Source organism: Ambystoma mexicanum, chromosome 12 (genome assembly GCF_040938575.1).
Source record: "Ambystoma mexicanum isolate Mex_15411 chromosome 12, UKY_AmexF1_1, whole genome shotgun sequence".
Taxonomy (NCBI): domain Eukaryota; kingdom Metazoa; phylum Chordata; class Amphibia; order Caudata; family Ambystomatidae; genus Ambystoma; species Ambystoma mexicanum.
Window position 1 is genome coordinate 354,885,851 of NC_090936.1, and position 26,379 is coordinate 354,912,229.

The 26,379-nt window shown below is 48.7% G+C and overlaps 1 protein-coding gene across 8 annotated transcripts in view; it reads right to left on the bottom strand.

The window, feature by feature from the left end:
* ITPR2 (inositol 1,4,5-trisphosphate receptor type 2) overlaps positions 1-26,379 on the bottom strand; it is a 4,412,221-nt gene that overhangs the window by 3,800,611 nt on the left and 585,231 nt on the right. The gene's annotated exons all lie outside the window — the stretch shown is intronic.

The window sequence follows — 26,379 nt, forward strand, 5'->3', positions numbered from 1 at the left end:
AGATAAGTGTGCCCTTGTCACTAGCCCGCTCACTCACCACCTGTACCGCAATATTCAACATCACCCCCGCCCCATCCTGGACAAGGAGGTAGCGCTTCTGTGACTGGGAAGTGTACGCCTCACTGGGTCAGATTGACGGTCCCCGACATCGGGCGACGGCCGGGGAGGCTGGGCTGTCTGGAATGGTGTACCCCATCAGGAAACAAAGCCCCTGCAATCGTCCCAAGCCTGCTGTTCCCGCTACAACGAGCTGGACTCGCCCCCCTCCCTGAATCCTATCAACGGGTGTGTACACTACGGAAGCATATGGGTCATCAAGACACTGAATTTACGCATTCCTAATGGTCTGACTTGCTATATGCACTGTGATTTAGGCGGCCATTGCTCTGGTGCCGGGTAGCTGCACCCGTGGTGTATGGCACGGTTTCCCCACGAGGAAGGAAAAGTGTAGAAATACGTGAGAGAATACAGTCCATTCTACAGGATAAGTGGGCTCCACATGTTATAAACCGCCTGGTAGTCACGTCAGCAAGCGTATTCATGTTAATCTAAACACTCTGCACAGTCCTAAATGTGTAGCTCCTGGTACGGGCTCGAAACAAAGCTACCTGTGAATTAACCACACACAAATCCAGATCTTGCGGTGCCAGAGACCACGTACACCACTACTCAAGCTAAGTGGACTGCTATATAGGCCTATCTAATCCATCTGAGGCCGCACTGAGTAGACACGCATAAACTCAATCCTGCTACCAGTGGTGTACGCCACAGAAGCATAACTGCCATTGCTCTGGAGCCGAGGGCCTGCGCCCGTGGTGGATGGTGTTCCATTCCCACAAGGAAGTAAGAGCGTAGAAATATGTGGGAATACACAGTCCACTCTGCGGGAACTGTGAGCTCTGCATGTTACAAACTGCTTGGAAATCACGTCAGCAAGCAAACTTGAACCAAGTTGAACATTCTGCACAGCCCTAAGCGAGAGACCCCCAGCATGTGAGCGAAGCAAAGCATCCTCTGAACCGACCACATACAAACCCAGAATTTGCAGGAACAGAGGCCGCGTACACCACTACCCAAGCGAAGGATACTGACAAATATGTCCATTTAAATCATTTGAGCCCACTCCGAGTACACACGCATAAACTCGACACGGCCAAAGATATCTTGACAAGATATTAGGCGGAACTGACCACACAGGCGGCTGCCAGCTGCCCATAACGTATCTCTGGGCAATGCCAAGAGGGACTAACGCCAAGAAGAAGAAAATTGGCCTGATGGATTCCTACACAAGCACCCAAGCCCCGGCCATTGTAACGACGCCAGTGGCAGAATCCTCTGTGACTTCACCTGAAGACACCAAATTTGACCACCTCCTTACCACAGTACAGAATGGCTTTATGGCAGTTAATGTCAAATTGGACGATATCGTCGACACCATTAGCTCACTCAAGGCCCAAGTAGACAAAGAAAGCGCAAGGATCACAGAGGCGGAGAACAGAATCGGAACCAACGAAGATTACATTGGTCAGAACACTCGGGATATAACTCTCCTGAAAGGTGAAATGACCAAACTGCGTGGCAAATGTGATGACTTGGAATCCAGATCCCGCCGCAACAACATCCGTATAGTAGGACTTGCTGAATTCTTCTGTAAGGGTCCCATGGAACCTCATGTTGAATCGCTACTTAAAGCTTTGTTTGGCAAAAACTCCTTTTCAGAACACTTTTTGGTAGAAAGAGCACACCGCACACTGGCCCCTATGCCCAAACCAGGCCCCCACGCACCATTGTTGCCAAAAAAGTAAACTACAGGGACAGAGATATGGCCCTTTGTCTGGCAAGAGAGATGGGACCACTCCGTCATGGCGGTGACAGGATTCACATATACCCCGACTTTGCTTTAGGAGTGCAGATGCAAAGGAGATCGTATGACCCGGTTAAGAAACAACTCAGATTGAGAAAGGTCCCGTATGCCCTAGTGTTCCCGGCAAAATTGCGTATACAGCATGGCGGGTGTTCACATTATTTTGAACACCCAACAGCAGCCATGAACTATATAGAGGCATCCATTCCACTTCCGCCGCAGGGAAGAAACCCTGACCAGAATGACCTGCAACACCTGGTCGTGGACAGGAGAGGTCCTGTCGACTGAATAAAAATACTACAATATCCTTTGACAAGTTTACTATGTGAACTATAGTTGTCTGGAAGGCACCGACCCATGTTTATTAGTGGTTGCAGGATGGGCGGGGTTCGTTATCATGAAGCCTGGCCGCAACGCTCACGCCTCCGGAAAGTTCCACGAGTTAATGAGAAGGGTTCATCATCATGTTTGGGTTGATGGTGGGGTGGGGTACGAAGCAAGGTTTCCGTCGGCATTGGCCTGAGAACTGTTCGGAATGTTAAATGTTTAAAATCAGAGAGTTATATTGCATATAACACAGCTGACATCTGGCACGCATGGAGTGAGGAACCAAGGCAACGAGCTCCGGCCGTGATCCTGCGTATTGATCCTGCAACAGTGGAGAAAACGTGCTACAATTAGCAAGAAACTAATCGCCGGTGAGATAAAGCGATCCACTGCATGCCTGTGCTAGAACTGGGAGAAATCGGACGGCGGAAGATGCGGCAAGCCCTCGGATGCGGGTGCCCCCTGGACGGCACAAAATGGCAGAGAAGGAAGCGCGCTGAGAAGCCACAGGGGGAAGGGCGTGAAAGCTACGGCGGCTCCACATTAAACAACGGCAACGATCGGAGGAGCCCTGGACTGCAGGCAAGTCGGTCCGATCGTTCGAGACGGGTGAGGAGGAGGATTGGAGTTCGGAAGGAGACGTGGAGCCGGGAGTGCGCGCAGCCTAATCTGAACGGCGAGGGGACGGCACGCTGAGGCAGCGGAGAACAGCAAAGAGGAGGGAGCTGGAGAGACGAGGATACCCGAAACACAGCGGCAGCCAAGGGCGCACAAGGGAGTCACTCCGTCGGGGTAAGAAGATTTGAGAAGACCCCGCTGGGCGAAGGGAGGAGAATCGAAGCGGACATCACGCGATGAGCCAGGAGAGCAGGACCCGCTGCGACCGGAGGCCCCGGCAAGGAGAGGACACTCGGGGTTGAGGCCAAGGAGAGGAAAACGGCAGCCCGAAACACGCTGAAGCACCCCACTGCCGCAGTACAAAAAATCGGAAAAGAAGCCATCGGGCAAAGAGCAGAGACCAGGAGCGCCCACAGAGATCAGGCGGGCGCACACCAAAAACAGGGAGCAGTCACGGGCACCATAAATAAATGTCGAGCAGGAGCGCGGAGGGGGCACGCCTGAGGAGAGCCTAAGGGGAAGGAAAACAGCCCGAGCATCACTACCACAAGCCCCGGGTGGACAAGGAAGCTAACACTGCAAGGCTCGCAGAGTAGCAACTCAGGTTAAGAGGCCCAAAAGGGTCTGGACAGGACTGCCATAAGGGAGCCACGGGGGCAAAGAGGGGCACATTTGAATCCGGACAGTGCAAGGAGGGCAAGAGGTGAGCAATCCACACTGCCTGCGCACTACTCAGGGTAATGAAACAGGAGGACAAACAAACAAAGGCTCGAAGTAGTGACAAGAGCTGAGCCAACATAAAAGCACAACACAACCCAACACAACTGTGCAGCAACTAAAGCTTGAGGGTAGCAAAACTGCCCAGCCAGCCTAGTGCCAAGAAGAGCTGAAAGAAAACCAGAAAACGACACATCAGCCTACAACGTGGGGAGGACAATAACTGGCAGCACGAACGAACCACAAGAACCCCCCCAGCAGCTGAGGTGGGCTAGGGAATAAACACCGTAAAGTCCAAATAAACAAGAGCTAGACGCACCTTGAGCCACTATAGTGTTGGTGGAAGAGAGATAACCACACAGACACAGGCCAATGCACGAGAGCAGCTAAGAAAGGAGAGAAGGGGGGGCAGCAGCGGACCAAGCCTGAAGGTAAAGACTAGGGAGCACAGAAGGCACAAGCATTCTACTGGCAGGACACAAAGACACATAAGGGCACAGCAACCTAACGGGAAAGCGGGGGGCATCATGCATCCCGACAATCGGAGACTCCCCAATCCCCCCTGCTAGAGCATTTCTGTCCTGGCGAAGGTCGGCGCACCCTGCAGCGCCCTGCATAAACATGCCATCTACTAAAGACAAAGGCAAGGTGACGATAACGACAATGGATTCGTTCATGGCGCCAAAAACAACGTCCATGACACACAGAAGCGCAACGGAAACAGAGGCGCAGAGATAACCAGAAGCAGACAACAGAGATGGAGGTGCTGAAGGCCATAGCTGCTCTCAGGACCTTTATAGACACAAAGATAGACGAAGTGAAAACGGATATGCAGCGAATGAGGCAAGATGCAAGGAACCTCACAGAGAGAGTGGCCGTGACCGAAGCTGGTGTGTCAGAAAATGCAGAAGCCACAACCGAACTGAAGATCAAGGTGGGGGAATTGGAGAGGAAAGTGGCAATGCTGGAAGCAAGAGCTGAGGAACTGGAAGGAAGGGCAAGGAGAAGTAACGTCAGACTGCTGGGAATCCCCGAAGGAACCAAGGAGACAAACCCAACAAGATACGTAGAGTCCCTACTACAGCAGGAAATAGGCACGAACAAACTCTCACAGGGATTCGCGGTAGACAGAGCTCACCGATCCCTTCAAAAGAAATCACCTCCAGGCTCACACCCACGACCGATAATCGCAAAGATCCTCAATTTCCAAGATAGAGAGATTATACTCAAGCATTCGAGAGAAGGCGGGATAATAGAGTGAGGAGACTCCAAGATAACCATATACCCTGACTATACGCAAATGGTGCAACGAGCAAGGAACTCCTTTGTCCCGATCAAAGCAAGGCTGAGGCAACTAAACATGAAGTACATGCTGCTTTATCCCTCCAGGCTAAAGATAATCCATAAAGGGCAAGCCATATTCTTAGAAACCCCAGCGGCAGCAAACATGTGGCTAGAGCATAATAACTTGGCGGACGGCCAAGACAAAGACCCTTGAAAGATACTGCAACCGAGGGACAGACACAGAGGCACGGAAGAAACATTATCCTTTGAACTACTGCAAGCAGCACAATCTACCACCAGGAGAGATCCATAAACGCACTTAACGGACAGCCGAGAAAGAGCTTGGATGACCACCCTACGTGCGACGCCCTACCCCTTGGAATGATTAGAGCCGGCCTGTTGCTGGCACACCCAAGTCCGCGCTGGACGCCCTGGAAGGGCCCAGACAGTGCGGAGGCACCCGAGCACAACACAGGTTGTGTAGTTGCTGGGTGCAACTGTTCAGGCTGCGCGTTTGTTGTTGCAGTCATTCCCGTTTTACACCAGAGTCTTCATGCAGTACGGAAAAGGGGGAAAGGTGGCCAACAAGTTGAGGACACAAAAGAAGAGGTGAGAGGGCGGGAGGGAAATGGTGCCTGGTGGTAAAAGCCCCAAACTGGTGGAATGGCGAGGGAAGGGGGGCCCGGAAGCATAGCATAATCAAGCATGGCAACGCAACTCAAAATACTAACATGGAATGTACGCGGGCTGGGGTCCTACTTACACAGGAACAGGATCAGGTCCTATCTGCGTAGGAAGAAAGTAGACATCGCACTGCTCCAAGAAACTCATCTCACAGTGGATGACCAGGCCAAGCTACAAGAAAACTGGGGAGGACAGGGACAAGGGGCTTCATACGCCAAATTTGCGAGGGGAGTGTATACTTGGATCAGCCCCAGGATGCCCTTTCAGCTAATGGAGACTGAGGCAGACACAGAAGGGAGTTACTTGATAATATGGGGTGTAATTGAGCAAGTAGAGATCTGCATAGTAAACACGTATTTCCCAAACCAAGGCATACCATCCTATCTTGATAAGCTACAAACCAAACTGGCTAGACACAGGGAGGGTCTTTACATAAGGGGCAGCGATCTCAGCTGTGTGAGGGACCTGAACCTAGACAAATCCAAACCCCGACAGAACCGGGCTGATAAGACCCCAACAGCACTGAATAACACACTGGAACAACTAGACCTCGTGGATGCCTGGAGGGAACACCACCCCACAGATAGGGGCTACTCATACTATTCTTCACCACACAGCCTCTACACAAGAATTGACTACATGTTCATTGACAAAGCACATCTAGCGCAAGTGGAGTCAATACAGTATATGGGCAGAACAATCTCGGACCCTTTGCCTCTGCTAATGCACTGGGCAATGAAAGGCCCCAGACCCCCATCCCATTATGGCGAATGCCCACAGAGGCATTGACAGACTCAACCTTCAGAGATGAGCTGGGGGACAAGCTGATAGAATATGTCACAACCAACAGTGGCAGTGTAGAACGCTGGGGTACAGTGTGGGAGGCCCTGAAGGTGGTAATGAGGGGAGAGATTATAGCTGGGGCAGGGGAGATCAGAAGAATGCTGAGGAAGGAGCTAGAGGAGAAGGAGGAAGAAATAAAGCAGAAAGAGATTAATAGCTCGGGATCCAGGGCGGAGGAGGAAGGTTGCTGGAGCCACGGACAAGCTGTCGCGCACCACCAGGGCACACATAAACGGTGACAAGCCAGGTAGAGTACTGGCATGGCTATGCAAACGAGAGCATCCGAAACACCCAGTGACCGCACTAAAAGACGTTAAAGAGGACATGAAAAGGACGCAGAACTCAATAAATTACACTTTCGCTGACTTCTACTCCACACTATTTGCACATAACACCCAGGTGCCACTGACAGACATACACAACACCCTAGAAGAAATAGAACTCCCCAAGCTAAGTAAGCAACAGCAGGAGACACTAGAGGAGGCGATCACACTAGAAGACCTCACAGACGCCATTAGATCCCTGGCCACATGCAAGACCCCAGGAACAGACAGGCTTCCCCTAGAGTTCTACAAAGCATATGAAACAACGCTAACCCCACTGCTATACGAGGTGTATCAAGAGGCCTACGAGACAGGAACCCTACCCAAAAGCATGAGAGAAACACTAATAGTCCGATACCTAAGCCACACAAACCAACAGACGAATGCGACTCATACCGCCCAATAGCAATATTAAACTACGACAGTAAAATACTGACTACTATACTAGCCAATAAATTGTCCAAAGTGATAGGGAGCTTGGTACATGAGGACCAAAATGGCTTTGTGCCTGGTCGCAACACGACTGCCAACTTGCGCAGGTTACAACACATTATGGCACAAACAGAGGGGGACCAGGAGCATATGGCAGTGATGTCATTAGATGCCATTAAGGCATTCAACTCCATCTACTGGGAGTGGCTGATAGAGGCGCTGCAGGAATTTGGATTTGGGGACGGATTTGTGCGCTGGATTAAGATACTGTATAAAGACCCCATGGCAAGAGTAAAGATGGGCAAATTGGTTTTGCAAGCCTGGAACATACAGAGAGGCTCCAGACAAGGCTGCCCCTTGTCGTCCATGCTCTACATTCTGGGGTTAGAACCAATTGCAATCTACATAAGGAAACAGTTCTGGGATGCAGGGATACGGGTGGGTGGGAGATATCATGTCATCTCATTATATGCGGACGACATCCTGCTCTACCTGAAAGATCCACGGAACAATGCCCCAACAATCCTAGAAGTGCTAGACAATTTTGCAAGCTACTCAGGGATACGCTTTAGCAGACACAAATCTTGCATGTTCCCACTAGCGGGCTTAAGGGAGACAAGGATAGAAAACTTGCCGCAGGTGGGGAAACAGTGGCAGCCAGATACATTTAAGTACTTGGGGGGGTTAAGATCAGACACATACCAGAACTCATGCATGAGCACAACACAATGACAGTAACACAGGGACTCCGCAACTCAGCGTAATTCTGGTCCAAGCTCCCGCTGTCAATGATGGGGAGGGCATCGATAGTACTAGACGCCCGCAGATCAAAGACTTCATATGGGGAAGGACTCGCCATAAACTGGCGCTGAACACACTAACCCTACCACACGGAGCAGGGGCATTCAGCTTCCATTCTTCGAAAGATACTACTTAGCAGCCCAACTAAGCCGCGTCACCAAATGGTTGTCGGATGAAGTCACTAACGAAACAGGCCTACTGAGTGACCTGATCAAACCTATACACCTCAAAGAAACAATATGGATATCACGAGATCATACCTGCGACGCGCCTGTGCTGGCCAAACTAGGCAGACAAATATAGGGAAGAGTTAAAACCATCATGCATTTGGAGAACCCTTACTCCCCTGAAATAGCAATTATTGCAGAGATGAAAACGACGCCAGCTGACCTCAACACTATTAGACAATGGGAAAGAATGGGTATATACACATGGGGGGGACATGTACGAGGAAGGAGAATTCAAGAAACTGAAATCGCTGCACGAGAAAGAGGGCTTGCCAATGGGACAATTCTTGTGGTATCAGATACTCAAACATGAGGCCAAGGTGAGATGGAGTGACTGGCCAAAAGAACCAACAACAAGTCCCCTAGTGACAGAAATGTAGAACCTGAGTGACGGGTGGAGGCCAGTGTCAAGAATCTATGCACAATTAAACGATAGGGCCAACGCCTGCAGCGCGACACTAAAAACCAAATGGGAAATGGACATAGGCGAAGACATCACAGACAATGAATGGGAGAGAGCATTGAAACATCTGAAGGCAGTGTCCAGAAATGCTAGATTCAGACTAATACAAACGAATGTCCTATACAGGACGTACATGACCCCAAAAAAGGTAGCAAGCTTCAAGAAGCAGGCGGAGGCGCAATGCCCGTGGTGCAACTGTGATGAAGCCGACCTTATGCACATGTTCTGGGGATGTGTGAAAGCGAGTATCCTCTGCGAAAACATAAAGCAGGCATGTACGAAGGGTGTAGTCAAAAGATATGATTGGACACCGAAAGAATGTCTACTAGGCACGTACCACAGGCTGAGCAAAATCAAACATATAGTGAGTGTGATGGACATGGCATGTATATTGGCAAAAAGAGAGATAGCAATGGCATGGAAATCAAAAAGAGGCCCACAATACGCACGTTGGAAAAGGGAAATGGAATGATGGACAGCTGCAGAGACAGAAGCCTGGGGCATGGGGGCTACCAGGGGCGAGGGGTACACTAATGCGAAATTCGAGGCATGGAAGGCAGTGGTGAGAGACATGTTCCTCCCGTCCAACGACATGCCCCCGTGAGGAGGCGCATAAGGAAAGATGCAGATGTAACATAACAGAAATAGTACATCAAACCACACCGCCCTCGCAACTGCACCAAGGAAGGAGGTAGACAAGCCACCAACCCAACCCTAGACTTTGAAGGAAGTCACAATTGTCCAAAAGCATGAAGAAAGTTAATGTTTGTTACTTGTTTATAATGTTACCTAAGTATGCACTGAAACCGCAGAATGGCGACGAAAATCAGGAGGGAGGGAAGAATCATTTGCTATGTAATGTTTGATTTCAAAATGCCAATAAAAATATTTTAAAATGAAAACACAGCTGACATAGCAGATGCGTTTTGGTGCTCAGGGAACAGACCTGGGATAATGGAGGATTATGGCGCAGGTTGATGGGGGAATAAATATCAAGATCCTCTCCTGGAACGTCCAGGGCCTTAAAAACCCTATAAAGGCCCGCAAAACCGCTGTGTATGTAACTAGACACAATCCCCAGATCCTACTTCTACAGGAGACGCATGCTCTTAGACAGGTCTGTACTTGTTTTCTTCCACGATGGGGACCACTAAGGTACTACACAGAGTACTCGACCCACTCTAGGGGAGTGCTCACATTGATCCACTCAAAACTGGGATTCCGGTTCCGGGACAGTAAAATACAGGCCCAAGGTAGATATGCATTGGTCTGGGGGGAGGTGGCGGTACAACACATTGTGATAGTCAATACCTATGGCCCTGACACTTACGACCCCAAATGCTATAGTGCCATACATAATATACTGACCACAGTATGGGGGGGGGGACTTGAACACGATACTCGACTTGTCCCTGGACCTATCCTCTGCTACCCGCCTATCTCCCACAAAAGCCGCACTCACCCTAAGACTGATAATACAACAAATGTCTATAATTGACATATGGCGCAAATTATGGTTACGTACTACTCTTGTGTACACGACTCAGAATCATGCATTGACTACTGGCTCATTAGCTTGGCCCTTTCAGATGCAGGGTCAACTGTGACAGTAAGTCAAAGGAGGAGATAACTACCTACCTGCATGTACTGGACCTCCCGACTCTTACTCTCGACACACGCATGAAACTAGATACCCCATCACATTGGAGGAAATCGTTGATGCAATAAAAGCAATAACTTCGGGCAGGGCCCCAGGGTCGGATGGTCTGGGATCTGAACTATACAAGGAATTCCTTTGTTATTGAAGGTTTGTGAAGAAGCTATGAATCGGAATATTACCAGAATCTCCGCGCGAGGCAGTGATAACGGTCCTCCTCAAGCCCTGTCACCCTGCACAGGATATGGCCTGGTATAGACCCCTTTCCCTTATCAACACAGATGCAAAGAATTTTGCAAAAATTATCACGACCAGACTACTGCCGTACATGCCCATCTTAGTACACCCCAACCAGGCCGGCTTCATACCAACAAGGTCCATGGCCTTAAACCTACGACGATTCTTTGGAGTAATGGCACAAATAAACTCAAAGTCAACTGCGGCCATAGCGGCGTTGGACGCCGAAAAAAGGCTTTCGACTCGGTCTCCTGGTCCTACCTATTCTTGGTCCTTGGGCGGTTCGGACTAGGCCAATATTTTGTTAAATGTGTCCGCTTACTCTATACAAACCATACAAACCCAGGCGCGAGAGTGCTAACTAACCACACTATGTCACCTCCTTTCCTATGAAACAGGGGCTCCTGGCAAGGATGTCCTTTCTCCCCTATTCTGTTTGCACTCACTATAGAGTTGATGGCGGAATTCATGCAGAAAAACCATGCGCATAGAGGGCTCAGGATGACTGGAGCGCCGCAGATAATTTCCCTCTACGCAGATGACACCTTGTTATATATCCGGAACCCGAAAGAAAATCTAGGGCTTATCATGGCAGACATAAATGTATTCTCTAAATATTCTGGGTACAAGATCAATGTTTCAAAATCCGAACTGTTCCCACTAATCCCCAACACCAGAGATTTAACTGGCATAAACGGGTTCAAATGGTCCCCTATACATGTACGTTATTTAGGAATAATGATATCTAGGGATAAAAATACTCTGTACTCTGAAAACTATGGGAACTACTACAAACTCGCTCCATCAAACTATAACTGCGGTCTAAGCTTTCTATTTCGTTCTACGGACGGGTAGCCCTTCTCAAGATGGTGGTTCTCCCTAAACTATTGTATTGCTTTTGCAACATTCCAGTCTGGCCTGGTAGAGCCTTTTTTTGCGAAACTTCAGACATTAGCCATTTCCTTTGTATGGGGTGGTAAAACAGCCAGACTGAAATGGTCCAAAATGGTGGAACCATTTTCGAAGGGCGGGATCTCAGCACCCGCCTTTGAATTATATTATTTAGCATCACAGGCCCATTTCGCAAGACATTGGTTTGACCCCAAAGATACAGCTACACATATCCCTCTAGAGAAATGTCCTGCCTCCCCGATTGACGTGCGATTGGTTATCTTCGACCCTAGACACAAGGACTCCTGCAAATTTTATCCCGTAAGCACTACCACACATGCATGGTTTAAGATATATGATAATCGGGCTGACGACCCCCTATGACCCGGAGATACCGCTATGGGATTTCCGCGGCATTACGCCCACATTTGACAAAGCATTGCAGAGGACATGGGACCCAAACAAACACTTCAAAATGAGCAACATGTTTCCGCGGGGCATGTTCTGTGAATTGGTGATTTCACTGAGACAGTGGATGGGGGACACCTCAAACGATTTCAGTTCCACCGAATGAAGCTTGCTTTTGCCTCCAAATGGCTGACATTCCCACTGGAGCCCCCTACTCACAAGTGTGCAAGTGCAATGACGGCAATCGGAAGACAAAGGAAAGGGGTTTCCTTACTGTACAACCTGATCCAGTCACATTCAGGGTCGCGTAATACCATCATAGGTCTGGGAGCGGGACTTGGGAGTTGAGCTGGGTATAACTCTTTGGCTCCGATGTTGCCAGCTCACCAGGAGTGTGTCCATGAATTCGGGTTTGAGATTAATTCAAAGTGCTCAACCAAATCCACTACACCCCAGCCAAACTAGCTAAGTTTGTGGACGGCTGCACAGGGAAATGCCTTAAATGCGACGCTCCAAATGCAGATGCATACCACATGTACTGGGCATGCCCCTCTGTAGCAAAATTCTGGAAGACATTATCATGATCGGGCTACACCCTGCCTGCTGGAATACTTGTTTGGGGACATTGGTAAGGTGACTGAAACCACCAGACGATTGTTTAACATTGCATGTGTCATTGCAAAACGGTGCATTCCGAAATGCTGGAAATCCACTGGGGCACCCAAAAGGGAAGACTTCCTTAAGGACCTATCGATGGTAAATAAATGTGAGGAACAATTTGTCATAACAGTGCCATCGGCCTATCGACCTAAGGACATTTGGGCCCTGTTCCGACTCTATCTATATAACTTGCTACCTAAAGTAGATATTACTCAAATGTTACCATCCTAACTTGTTATGTTCATTGTGAAATATGAAAATAAGTATCTATACATTGTCTGTTATTCTTATGCACCAACTGCTCTGAGCTCTGTTTTGATGTAACTCTCTATGAAAAAAAACTTTAAAAAAACTTGTGTAACTGAAGTTCAAAGAGACCCGAGTAGAAGGCTCTGAAGCAGCGTGGTCAGGCGTCACAGGGCGCTCATCCAAAGGACTCTGACTGAAGCCTTTTTGCTTTTTATTATTTGTTGAAACTATGAGAACCAAGAGGCCATAGGAGAGGCCAGGGTGGAGTCCCAAAGTGGTCCTACGGGGGTCGAGCAAAACTCCTCGTACACTCTAAAGTCTTTGACACATTGGAGAAAACTAATTGAGGTGTTAACTGGCAAATGTGAACCCGACAGAGGGATGCCTGCGAATTGAGGGTAGACAGGTATATACCCTTGAACATTGTGACGACAAGTGTGAACCCGGCTGAGGGATGTCCACAATGGATAGTTGCTCAAAGGACATTGGGATTCTTTGAATGCTACAATTTTGAGAGAAAGGCCATAGTGAACCCGATTGAGTGAGGCTAACTTTACAAGAAGGATCAGAGCTCGGATGAGGGGGATTCAAGGGGCAAAGAGCAATTGCTTAACGTGAAGGATTATCAGAAGAATTTTGTTTTGTTTATTGTTTTTCGTTCAGCTGGCCTTCTAAGGCAAGAGACTTTGCAAGAAAGAGACTTGGCCCAGAAGGTTCCTGTCATCGTTGAAAGGGAACTGTAACCTTGTGCTGGCGAGGCCCAGGAGTGTGCTGTGCTCAACGGTCCTGCCTTGTCCCATGCTAAAAACGTGGGGAAGGCAGACCCCAGCCCTACCATCCTGGCTCATTATTTGGTGAACACTTCTTTCTTTTCCAGTTAACATTATCCCACACTACTTTCTAATTTAGTTGTAAGGATTGGCAATTTTTTTTTAGAATAGGCCCTTTTTATTTGATAAGACGCCCCTAGGACTGCCTTATTAATATTTGATGGTCATAGCTTGCTCCCATCTTAGATTTACGTTTAGATTACGTGTTTTTCTCACCCATTATACAGTTTAATAAAAACCTTTGAACTGTAATCACTAGTGTCTTTCTTTACTGTTGCCAACATGAGTTTCTTACAGTCTGAAGTTTAAACAAAGCTACCCCACCCACCCCCGCAACGTGTCCCAATAGATGTCTAGGCGCAGCGGCATGACCTTGAACTTGTACCAGTTGACACTATAGCCGGATACGTGGCCATATTCGTGTAGTATATCGGATATGGGGGATATGGACCAAGAGCACCTGCTGAGTTACAATAAGACAGTGTCAGCGTACAGTGATATTTTAAGCTCCTCTGGACCCTTGGTGATTCCAGACCACCCATCGTCCCTCTGCAGTGTAGCGGCCGGGGGTTCAATGGCTAGAACGTATAGGAGGGGCATTAGGGGGCACCCCATGCGAGTCCCAGTGTACAGTGGGAAGGGATCAGATGTGAGTCCATTGGTGACTACAGAGGCGCAGGGTGCACTATAAAAAAGCTGTTCCATGTTCATGTACTACCCTGAGAAGGCAAATTTGTGGAGCACAGCAAACATGTAGTCCCAGCGCACCGTGTCGAAAGCCTTCTCAGCATCAAGTGATAGGACTACATCTTCAGGGTTTAAGTCGCCTTCCAGGATATGTAGAAGGCACTGTGCATTATTGGAGGGAGGAGTGCCTGTTAGGGATGAAGCTTGTCTGGTCCTAGTATACAACGCCAGGAAGCAGCCGTTCTAGCCTGCCTGCCAGAGACTTCACCAGCACTTTTGAGTCAGCATTTATAAGGTAGATTGGGCGATATGAGCAGAATAGCGTAGGGTCTCGGCCCTTCTGATGGAAAATAACTATATTGGCTGCTAGCATAAAGGTTGGGAGCTGGCATGCCTCTGCAGCCTCCTGAAACATCTGCCCCAGACGTGGGGTCAACGTTTCTAGCATTATTTTGTATAAATCAATAGGTAGGCCGTCTGGCCCCGCGCCTTACCAGGGCTCAACCTCTGTACGACTCTGAAAACCTCTTCGTCGTCTGGGGGAGCATTAAGGATGGCCGGGTCTCCTGGGGCCAGTGTTGGAAAAGATACTTCAATGAGAAAGGCTGCAATCTGTCACACGTCCCTCCTTAGTGGGGCTGCGTACAGGTCTCAGTAATATGCTGCAAATGGTCTATTTATTGCTTGGTCACCTGACAGCAACTTACCCGTCATACAGAATTGCTGTAATCTGCTGGTCCCTCTGCCTCCCCTTGAGGGCCAGAGCCATCATGCAGAGGGGTCTGTCCCCTGCAGCGTAGAGATCCAGAGCCCATTTAGAGAAGGCTTTTTGGGCAATCAGCATGGTAATATGCAAAATATTGGATCGCAGTTTGAACATGTAAGAATATATTTGGGGGTCTTTGTTCTCCTTATGAGTGCGCTCGGCCACCTGCAATTCCAAGGTCAGTTGGGAATTCCTTTTCAGACCACAGCCTCTTATGTACGCCCACCTTGAAATTAATTGCCCTCTGAGAAATGCCTAGTAAGAGTCCCAGTATTTAAGCCCATTATGATCTGATATGATATGGTATTTTATTTATAGCAGGCCTATACACAAGTGTTTCAAGGTGCGACAAGGCAGGGGAGGGGAACAAGACAACGATCTTACTAGGTCCAGTGACATTGTGATCGTGCAAGTGAAGGGGAGAGAAAGGGGGAAAAGTGCAGGCAAACGGGGAGGAGGAGCAAGTGCAGGACATAGGATCTAAACATCGAAAAACAAGAAGTGCGGCCAGCAGGTGCCAGTGCAGGGTTAAGTGCAGACAGCAAGTGATAGATAGTGCAGGTAGGGGAACTGTAGGGTTGCAGATACAGCCCCAAGTTGCAAAGAGGCAGTGCAGGTGTGCAAATGGGAGGGCATGGACCTGGGCCCGTGGTTCAGGGGGTAGCCAGGTAACCAGTGCAGTATCAGACAGGAGATCAGCAGGGAAGAGGAAGAGAGAAGGCAGAAGCAAAGAGGAAAGTCTTGAGCTGCTTCCAGAACCGGAGATGGTTCTGCTCAAGTTTCAGAGAGGCAGGGAGGCTGTTCCAGAGGGAGGCGCCGGCCAAAGAGAGAGATCTGACCTCAGGAACCCTCTACTAAGTGGTCCCGCATGAATTGTTCAGAGTCTTGAGCTACGAGCTCAGTCATGTCTGGCTATTGAAGTGCCATAAGGTTCAGCCTCCAGGATGGAGCTTTGTATGGGATGTCCTGTAGGGTGAATCGCATGAGCACAGGGGCATGGTTGGAGATCTTCATAGGGAGAATCGAATATGACTCTACCATGTGCATCTTGGTGTCAGGAAGTAGCCAGTAGTCTAGTCGAGAGTAGCATTGATGGTGATTGGAGTAGTATGTGTAGTCCCTTTCGTCTGCAAGTCTGAGGTCTGACATAAGCGTGCGGAGCGCGCAGCATTTCTTCTGAGGAGGCCCACATTGCACTTGTGCAGGGTTAAACCTATCGACTTCAGGGTACCATGGCCACATTTAGGTCTCCCCTCCATTAGCGTAACGCAGCAAATGTAGGGTGCGCAAATGGCAAAGAGGTGAGTAAAGAATCCGAGTGTGTTGGTTGTGGAACTGTATGTGTTAAAAAAGGTAATGCGATGTTGGAAAGCAGCCCATGCAGGAGCATAAATTGCCCCTCTCTGTTGGATTCAGTATTCAGGATCACTGCACTAAGAAAGACACCCCCTGCTTTCCATGTGACGGGAATGTACTGAAGTTCCAACCCACCCCCTATACAATTTCACAGATTCCCCCGAATCTAGGTACGTTTCTTGCTGGAAAATAATATCCCTCTGTAAATCTCGTAGCAAGTTCAGGAGGCATCGCCGTTTGATGACCAAGCCCCTGAATCTTAAGAGTGATACAGGTAAGGAAATCATTTATCAGCAGTTGGAGACCACCGAAGCGGGTGTCCCGCCTTCGTAAAAAGACCCATATCCTGCAGAAGCCCCCAGCAACATATCCAGAGAAGCTCATAGCTAAAGAAAGCATGCAAATTAAAGATAAATGATCCCCTACGTCAGCCAGAACATCCTCAACAGAAAGGAAAAAACAACAAAAACATTGGAGCCTGAAACTAAGACTCCAATACAACCTCTGATGGCATCAGAGACCATGCAAGGGTTTGGATGGCATGGCCTCTTGACCAGAGCCCCAATCCTTGCATGCCAGTGTCCTCCATTGGGGAACACACCAACGATGTCTATGGATTGCACTGCACATATGTGAATGTATTCGGGAAACAATGACGGATCCCAGTTGTCGAGTTCTATAGCACAAAGCATCCATATAGTCTTGCACTGAGGCATTTGACTGATTGGAGCACCGTGGCAACAAGGCTAATCCTGCATGGTTTTAGTCATAATGCTAGGTCCAGAGGTGTCATGCTGTTATTGCAGTCACGGTGCACCAGGTCGCCTAGATGGACTAATAACACAAAAGGCTTTGTAGAAGACAATGAGCATCACTGTGTGGGGTCCGTATAGTGGAAGGTTATCCCGCAGACTTCATGTGGCGGATCCGTCACTTTTTCATTCCAGGCCCCCGAGCCTTTGCACCACCTTCTTCCACCATCTCAGGCTCTGGATGGGCATTGCAGTTTTCTGGCAGAGGTGGCGGCTGTCTGACTGTGTGCATCTATTCTCCACATCAGCATAATCGGCAGTGACCATCTCCTGCCGTTTCAGAAATCTCCATGCCTCTTGAGGGCCCTCAAAGGAGTGCCATTGTCGGTTAATCATGCCGTGAGACGTTTTTTCGAAAGGAACGGCGGAATCAATTGAAGTCAAGGTACTATCCAACTAGATTTCAAAAGTAGCGCGAACGCTGTAAAAGCTATTTTAAGTGAAACGTCACCTAACAACGAATATAACAAAAAGGTTCTTTTCTAATTACAAACCACTTTGGTTTTCATTCTCTCTAGACCATGCCTTGAAATCACTATTTGTGAAGTAAGAGTGTGAAAGAATCAAGCATCAGGGCACACAATTGTTGTTTTCTCCAAAATAACGACTATAGCATTTTCAGAAGCAAAAAACTGCAACCAGTAATAGCAAAACAGTGATTGCTCTTTCTAATTACATCATCATTAGAGTCTATCTTAATTTCATAATGCTATTCAATCAACTAAGCACACACATTTTGCGTATTCATGCAAGTATTTGGGCAACACACACAAAGTATTGTTTTTTCTTGTTAGATAAATGCAATGCAAATCTTCTTCGAAAATAAAGAACCAACTTCATTGACAAAATAAGTTGTGAACATGTTCAAAAAAACAAAATATTTTTCTTTCTTTCTTGTTTCGTTTTTTCAGATGTATATTGATGTTAAAAGTTAATTCCCTCCTGAAGAACTGTCTGACATGTTTAAAAGGGAGTGAAACACGTGTCGAGAGTCTCGAATAAATTGTGAATAATCCAAATAAAAATTTAGTTTTGAAGAAAAATGAAAGAAATACAAATTATAAATATTGTTCAATTCAGCAAACCAGAGTTCCTCTCTTTATTTTAAGCACAACAAAGAACAACAGCAAAGGGTGCAAATACTGGTCTCTATGTTTTTCTATCTAAGAAAAATTGCCAATTGATGTGACTGTCTGATCAGTCTCAGACAAGGAAACCGACGTGCAGCCCCAAGCAAACCCCAAACCATTATATCAATTGGAAATGGCTCACCAAGGAATTGGGTGAGACTGAAAAGGACTGTAGAGCCCTTAATTTATCTTTTCATCACCATTGTCGGTTAAGGTGTATGCACCACACTGCAGGGAATTTAAGATAATATATGTGGTTGGTGCCCTTTAGTGCCTTGAAAAGTGGATTGAAGGCACATCTGGGCTTGGAGACATCAATGGCATAGTCGTTGAATATGCGTAGGGTGGTGTTTTCCAACTGTATAGCCCCAGCTGCACGGTACGCCCTCAAGATCTCCACTTTTTGCTGAAAATTCAGCAAACCCATTGTAATGACCCAGAGGCAATGCCTGGATGCAGGGTTAGGAATGGGGGCCCTGTGTACACACTCGATCTAAGAGCAGGGGTTGTCCATATGCAGTTTGTCTTGCAAGAGTCCATAGATGAAGCCCTCCAGGTCGACCCCCTTTGTCATTTTCAGGGCTGCCCAGCAGGCGAAGTTTGTTGCACCTGGATCTGTTCTCCTGATCCTCCAACTTGGCACCCAGGCATTGCACTTCACGAATTACGCCATCAAGGTCAGTGGCGACCGTGTCACAATTGTCCTCCAGTGCACATATCCGTCGCTCATTGTCAGGGGTCTGCCCAGCCTGTGCACTGAGACGGGTGTTCATGCCTTGGATTTTCATCTTAATGTCCTGCACGGTGGTATTAGTTTCTTGTGTCCGTTGGCCCATGAGTTTCATTTCGCTTAAGATCGTCTGCAACTGCGTTTGAATATCCATGTTTGGCTGGTGACTGACAGATCGACATAGTGGTGTATTGGTGGGGTGGCTATCTTCCCCGCAGTCGGAATCCTGGGTCAGGAATGCCTGTTGCATGCCCCAGCCCCACAGTAGCGCAAGATTTAGATGAGCTGGAGGATGTTACAGGCGCAGTGGGCCTTGTGTTTGTGGTGCCCCTCAGTGACATGCGCTCAATACGAAGCAGGACTGGCGAGAAATCCATGATCCTCTATGGCGGTATTCATGTGGCACAAGGTAAAATCTGAACGGTTGGTCTGCCTTCCGAGCAGTGGAAAGTAGCGCCGGTCTACTTCCTACTACACCAGTTTGCCACCATCTTGCCGCTATTGGGGCCTTCTGCGATGGTCAGGGTCGCCAGTCAATGTACAGAATAGGGCAACCCTCCTGCTTTGGAGAGGAACATGTCAGCGTAGGAGCAGCATTCTTGCCGTCATGCCTCACAGTACATGGATCATTTATGCCCTTGAATTATGCATAGTACTTCAAAGGGAATTACCCAATCTGACCGTTTGGTAATTTTGACCTAATTATAGGTCTTACTTTTCACCGTCTTTCTTTTTGACCTTATTACTTGAACATGAGGAGCGGGGGATGTGGGAGTGTCTCCTACTCCTCATGTTCAAGTACCTGCAGTCTCGGGGGTTGCAGAGGTGTCCCCCACATCCTTAACAATGGAAGCGGGGGACAAACATTGCTCGGGTCCCCGTTTTCAATAAACAGTGAAAAATGAAAACGGGGGACCAACCAGTTTTACCGTGGGCAGTCTGTCCGCGTTCACGGGCAGATCGTATACATCCCTTCAAAGTATGTTTAGGTGCTGATGGCCTGCGACATAGGGTGCATACCGCGCTAGCTGTAAATCAGTGAGGCATCACAGAGTAGCCTTCAATTCATGGCAGAGCGGCATCTACATCCATCACTGCAGCGTCATGAGCTGGCATCTGCAGCATATGCCCCTCAATATTGATGTTGGTAGCTTGCTCGGGGGCCCAGGCAGGGTTCCTGTATTGTTTCTGCTACGCCCGCCTCCGTTAGCAGGGCCGGCCAAATATTCAGAGGATGTAGAACTGCATGAAGCTCCCGCTCACCCTCGCTTCCCCTCACCTGCCACGCTAATCCTGCGGTCGCCAGTCACTGATGTCCGCGCAGCACAGGGAGGCAGCGAGCCCTGGGGAGCAGGTACTAGCAGCAGATTGCAGCGGGACACAGTGGGTTAATCTCTCGCATACAGACTGCCAGTGGATTCAGGTGCATAGGTGGGTTGCCTGAGACCAATCGCTGCACATAATAGCGAGCGATGCAGGGACTCCAGTTTGCGTGCACAGCAGCGGCAAAGTGGTTGCTCAGTCCGCATTATACATGAAATGAAATTATATTTTATTTATATCGCGCTTGTACACAAGTGTTTCAGAGCGCGACTAGGCAAAAGGGAGGGGAACACGGGAGAACAAAAGAAAAAGAGCGATCTTACTAGGCCCAGTGACATTAAGAAAGCGCAAGTGCATGTAAAAGGGGGAAAGTGCATGGAAGGGGAGAGAAGTGAAGAGTGCGGAACAGAGGAGAGTACAGAATAAATACTAAATGAAATAGATAAATAGATAAATAAATAAAGGCGATAAACCATGGTAGTGCAACCAGCAGGTGGCAGGTGATAGTTTAGTCAGATAGGGTATATCTGATAAGTGCAGAAGAAAAGTGTGAGGGGGACTGTATGGGTACAGAATCCCAGTGCAATGGGTGGCCTGGAGGCAGTGCAGGAGGGTGGCAGGGTGAGCAGGTACCTGGGCACGAATTGGCAGAGGGTGGCCAGGTGCACGATTCCAAGAGAGAAAACAGAACAACAGCGGAGAAGGGGGGCAAAGGCAGAGGCAAAGAGGAAGGTCTTGAGGTTCTTCTCAATTTTCAAGGTGGCCGGGAGGCTGTTCCAAAGGGAGGCTCCAGCTGAAGACAGAGATCTACCCACAGCTCGTTTCTTTGCAGAACGACTAACCCTGAGGGAGTTGGAAATAGAGGTGCGAAGGGTTCGAGAGGGGAGGTATTTACAGAGGGATACCTGGGAGGGACGATCAGAAAGGAAAGAGATCAGCCAGGCCAGAGCCTGATCAGTGAGACCCAGGTTGTCACAGAGACGATTGAGAGGGTGGTATGGTTGACCGTGTCGAACGCAGAGGAGAGATCAACTAGGGTGAGGACAAAGGGAATGTTAGAGTCAAGGTTGGAGAGCCGGCCTTCACGGATGTTCAGGAGAGCAGTTTCCATGCTTCTGGCAGCTCTGAAGCCAGATTGGTGATCATGGAGGGAGTCAACAGATTTGGAATGAAGATTAGAGATTAACCTGAGAGATGGCAAGCTTTTACAGGAGCTTACCCAAAAAAAGAGTAATGGAAATAGGGCGATAGTTGGCCAGACATGAGGGGTCAACTGTGAATTTCTTGAGGAGAGGATGCACAAGGGAGTGCTTAAGAGGGGAGGGGAATGAGCCAGAGGCAAATGAGAGGTTGCAGAAATCGGCAAGGGCCAGAACAAGGGTGTCGATGTGGTCCTTAATGGTTTTAGAGGAACAGGGAAGGACCTGTTTTGATGAGGTTTTCATAGATCGGACTTGTCAAGCTACCTCATCAGGGGAGAAAAGAGAAAAGGAGGAGAAAGAAGGAGGGGGTAACTGAGGGAGCGTCAGCAAGCCGAGAAGGAGAGGGGAGAGGAGGGGGAGTGGAGAAGAGGGTGGACAGGATGTCCTGGGATTCAGAGATAAAGTGAGAGGCAAGGGAATTGCAAAGAGCCTGGGAGGCGAGAGGAGGGGTGGAGACAGCAGCAGGGTTAGCCAGCTCCTTGCAGATTTTAATGAGTTTGGCCGAATTGTTAGATGCTGCAAAGACACAGACTTGTATGTGGACTCTCTTCTTAGTGCGGACAGCGAGTCGGTATTGCTTTTGGAGCAGGCGGCAGGCCAGTTTGTCAGAGGATGATCAAGAAGCCCTGCATTTCCTCTCCGCCGCCATATACTTACGTTTAAGTGTAGCTAGGTCAGAGTCATACCAAGAATTGCACTTGGCTTTGGATTTCAAATGGATCCTCATGATAGGGGTAAGAGCATCAAGAGTAGCAGCAATGGAGGAGTAGAGAAGGGACAGGACTGTGTCTGGGTGTGAGTCAGCATGGGGTGGAGGAGGGAGGGAGAAGGTTGCAGCAAAGGCCTCGACTGACACACGCTTCATGGGCCGGATATACGAGAAGGTGGGTGGCAATCTAGGAGTAGGTTTGGCTTGGGGCGAGGAGATGGAAGGATGAGAGGAGGCAGTGATCACTTCAGGAGAGAGGAGTGGTAAAGGGGGGCAGAGAGGGGGAGGCCAGAGGAGATCAAGACATCAAGTGTGTGACCAGCAGAGTGAATCGGGCCGGAGGGAAGGGCAGAGAGGGAGAGTGAATTGCAGAGGGCACGAAAGAGTGCAGATGAGGGACAGGTAGAATCAAGATGGATGTTGAGGCCACTAAGGAGGAGGAGTTGAGTGGTTGAAGCCAGGTGGGAGGAGTAGAGGTCTGCCCACTCAGAGAGAAAAGTGATTTGACCAGGGGGCCGGTAGAGAGTAGCAACAGTAAGAGAGTGACTTGGAGAGAGAGAGAGCCTGCAAACTAGGCATTTGAAGGAGGCGTAAGCCTGAGTGGGGATGATAGAGGCAGGAATCCACTCAGAGAAGATCAGGACTACACCCCCTCCAGGCTGGTTGGATCTGGGGGCTGAGAGGATCTTGTAGCCATCGGGGAGGAGAGTGTCAAAACTCGTCACAGAGCTGGCCGTAAACCATGTCTCAGTGAGACCGAGGACATTAAGGTCAAGTTCTTCTAGGAGGTGGCAGATGTCAGAGGAGTGTTTAACAGCTGAGCCTGAGTTGAGACTGGCAAGATGGAGAAGACTGCCAGCCTTACAGACCTTCCAGGGAGGGATACAAATCAGAGGTACGCCATGCAGAGGTGTGGAAGGAGCTTAAGATGGGGCAGAGGAGGAAGTAGAGGAGGGCAAGGTAGCCAGGGGAAGAGAGTAGGGGACAGCTGGAGATGAGATGAAGTTGATGAGGCGAGGGAACTGCTTATCAAAGAGGAGTAGATTAGCCTGAGGGCCTTGCACCATAACAGTGCCATTTAGATAGACATTAATGATGACTCTGGAGGAGTCAAAGAGATCCATGCAGACTTCCCAGCGGGTGCCACCATTAATGGGAGAGGAGGAGACAGGACAGAGCACAGAGATCATATGAGGGGTCCAGAGATCTGGTGAAGGAACGAAAAAGAGGATATCAGTGAGGGTTTGTCTGGCAGAGGCCCTAGAATAGGTATCAGCGATGAGAAGACCTGGATTGGAAGCCAAGATATCCTTTTAAAATTTCTTCTTACCAGACTTAGTGAGAAGGGAAGGATAGTTGATAGAGAAGCAGTTGGAGTAGATAGGAGAAACAGATAGCTCCATGGGTCGGTAGAGAGAGGAGGCAGTATGAGAAATATGCAAGAAGAGCGGTATGGAACAGTCACTGGGCTAGCAAGTTCCAATTGAGGGCCGAAGTAAAGTGAAAAACACACCCAGATTTGAATTTCAATACTACACCAAATTTGATTTACAGAAACACACCCAGATTTGATTTACAGAAACACGCCCAGATTTGACTTTCCAAGACACACCCAAATTTGAATTACAGAAACACACCCAGATTTTACTTTGCAAGACACGCACAAATTTGATTTACAGAAACACACCCATATTTGATTTAAAAAAACACACCCAGATTTGACTTTCCAAGACACGCCCAAATTTGATTTACAGAAACACTCCCAGACTTGACTTTCAAAGGTAAATGCTAAGGCACTGCACCAATAAGTAAAAGAAATGAAGTAGGAGACCAATCGCTGCACATAATAGCGAGCGATGCAGGGGCTCCAGTTTGCGTGCACAGCAGCGGTAAAGTGGTTGCTCAGTCCGCATTATACATGAAATGAAATGAAATATTTTATTTATGTCGCGCTTGTACACAAGTGTTTCAGGGCGCGACCAGGCAAAAGGGAGGGGAACAAGGGAGAACAAAAGAATAACAGCGATCTTACTAGGACCAGTGACATTAAGAAAGCGCAAGTACATGGAAAAGGGGGAAAGTGCATGGAAGGGGAGAGAAGTGAAGAGTGCGGAACAGAGGAGAGTACAGAATAAATAATAAATAAAATAGATAAATAAAGGTGATAAACCAGGGTAGTGCAACCAGCAGGTGGCAGGTGATAGCTTAGTCAAATAGGGTATATCTGATAAGTGCAGAAGAAAAGTTTGAGGGGGACTGTATGGGTACAGAATCCCAGTGCAATGGGTGGCCCGGAGGCAGTGCAGGAGGGTGGCAGGGTGAGCAGGTACCTGGGCATGAATTGGCAGAGGGTGGCCAGGTGCACGATTCCAAGAGAGAAAACAGATCAACAGCTGAGAAGGGGGGCAAAGGCATAGGCAAAGAGGAAGGTCTTGAGGTGCTTCCGGAACCGGAGATGGTTCTCCTCAATTTTCAAGGTGGCCGGGAAGCTGTTCCAAAGGGAGGCTCCAGCGGAAGACAGATCTACCCACAGCTCGTTTCTTTGCAGAACAACTAACCCTGAGGGAGTTAGAAATAGAGGCGTGAAGGGCTCGAGAGGGGAGGTATTTACGGAGGGATAGTTGAAGGTATTTTGGACCCAGGCCCCAGAAAGCCTTGGGGACAATGCAGAGGGTTTTAAATTGAATCCGTGCATCGACTGGGAGCCAATGAACGGATTTCAGGGCTGGAGAGATACGATCCCAGGGCTTGTGGCCAAGGACAAGTCCTGCAGTCCTGTTCTGGATAGTTGTAAGTGGAGGCAGATGATTTTGAAAGAGGCTGTTACAGTAATCCAGCCTAGAGATAACCAGAGCTTGGGAGACAGTAAGCTTTTGAGGGAAGGAGAGGAAAGGCAGAGTACCTCTAAGGAGGTGCAATAAAAAGTTTGACTTTTTGGAGACGTCAGAGATGTATGCGGAGAAGGAAAGTGTGGAGTCAAAGATAACCCGAGGTTCTTAGCCTCGCAGGTGGGGGTAGGAGGAGGGCTAAGGGAGGCCGGCCAGAGAGTGAGGGGAAAGGATGGAGAAGGTGTACCAATGAGGAGGATCTCAGTCTTGTTGGCATTTAGACAAAGATCGTTGGTTGAAAAGCCAGGGCGAGAGGGTAGACCCCTGGGGGACACCACAGGTGGAGAGGGAGATAGAAGATAGGAAGGACTCAAGTTGTACCTGGGACGGACGGTCAGAAAGGAAAGAGGTCAGCCAGGCCAGAGCCTGATCAGTGAGACCCAGGTTGTCACAGAGACGATTGAGCAGGGTGGTATGGTTGACCGTACCAATAGTCAACCATACCACCCTAAAATGAGATAGGATTACCAGTAGAAATGAGATAGGATTAGAGGTGAGTGCTGAGACAAGAGCACTAGAGAGCATAGAGGGAGACCAGTTGGAGCAGGCAGAGGGTAGAGTGAAGGACCATGATGGGAAACAGAAAGTATAGGCAGAAGGAAGGAGGGATCTAACCAATGGAGAAGAAAGTAAGAGAGTCTTGGTAGTCCAGTTACATAGCTGTGTGAGCTGGCAGCCCCAGGGAGGGGCAGGCTGTGGTAGTAGCATCATGTTGCATCCCGGTAGCGGACAGGGAAGTAGACAGGGGCCTTAGAAGTGGGCCTTTGACTAATTGGGCCGGCTAAAGCCTGCCAGTCCCCCCTCGGCCAGTAAAAACACAAAGCAACCAATGGAGGTGCAGAGGGAAGGCAGTCAAGTTTAAAGCATCAGCCCCAGGAACAAAGGTAGAGCGGCCGCCACCTTAAAAGTGCCACAAATTCGGCAGAAATGCAGTTAGCAGCACAAATAGTGGCAATAATCAAGAAACAAACCATGATGTGGGCACAGATGGGTCAATGCCGGGATACACAATGGAAATGTCCAATTAGCAATGTTTTTCAGACAAAAATAAAAAAATATTGCTTTTTCTTTTTTTTCTGAAATTCCGTCGGTGCTCAGGGCACTGTGGGTGGGGTGAGCACGCTGCATCTACCTCATGCAACGGCTAGGTGCTCTGCACAGCCTCCAGGCATGCAGAATGGAAGCAGGAGAAGCTGAAAGTGAAGCTGCTCGCACTCCGGTGCATGAAGAAAGCAGCCATGGGGCACAAGCGGACTGAAAG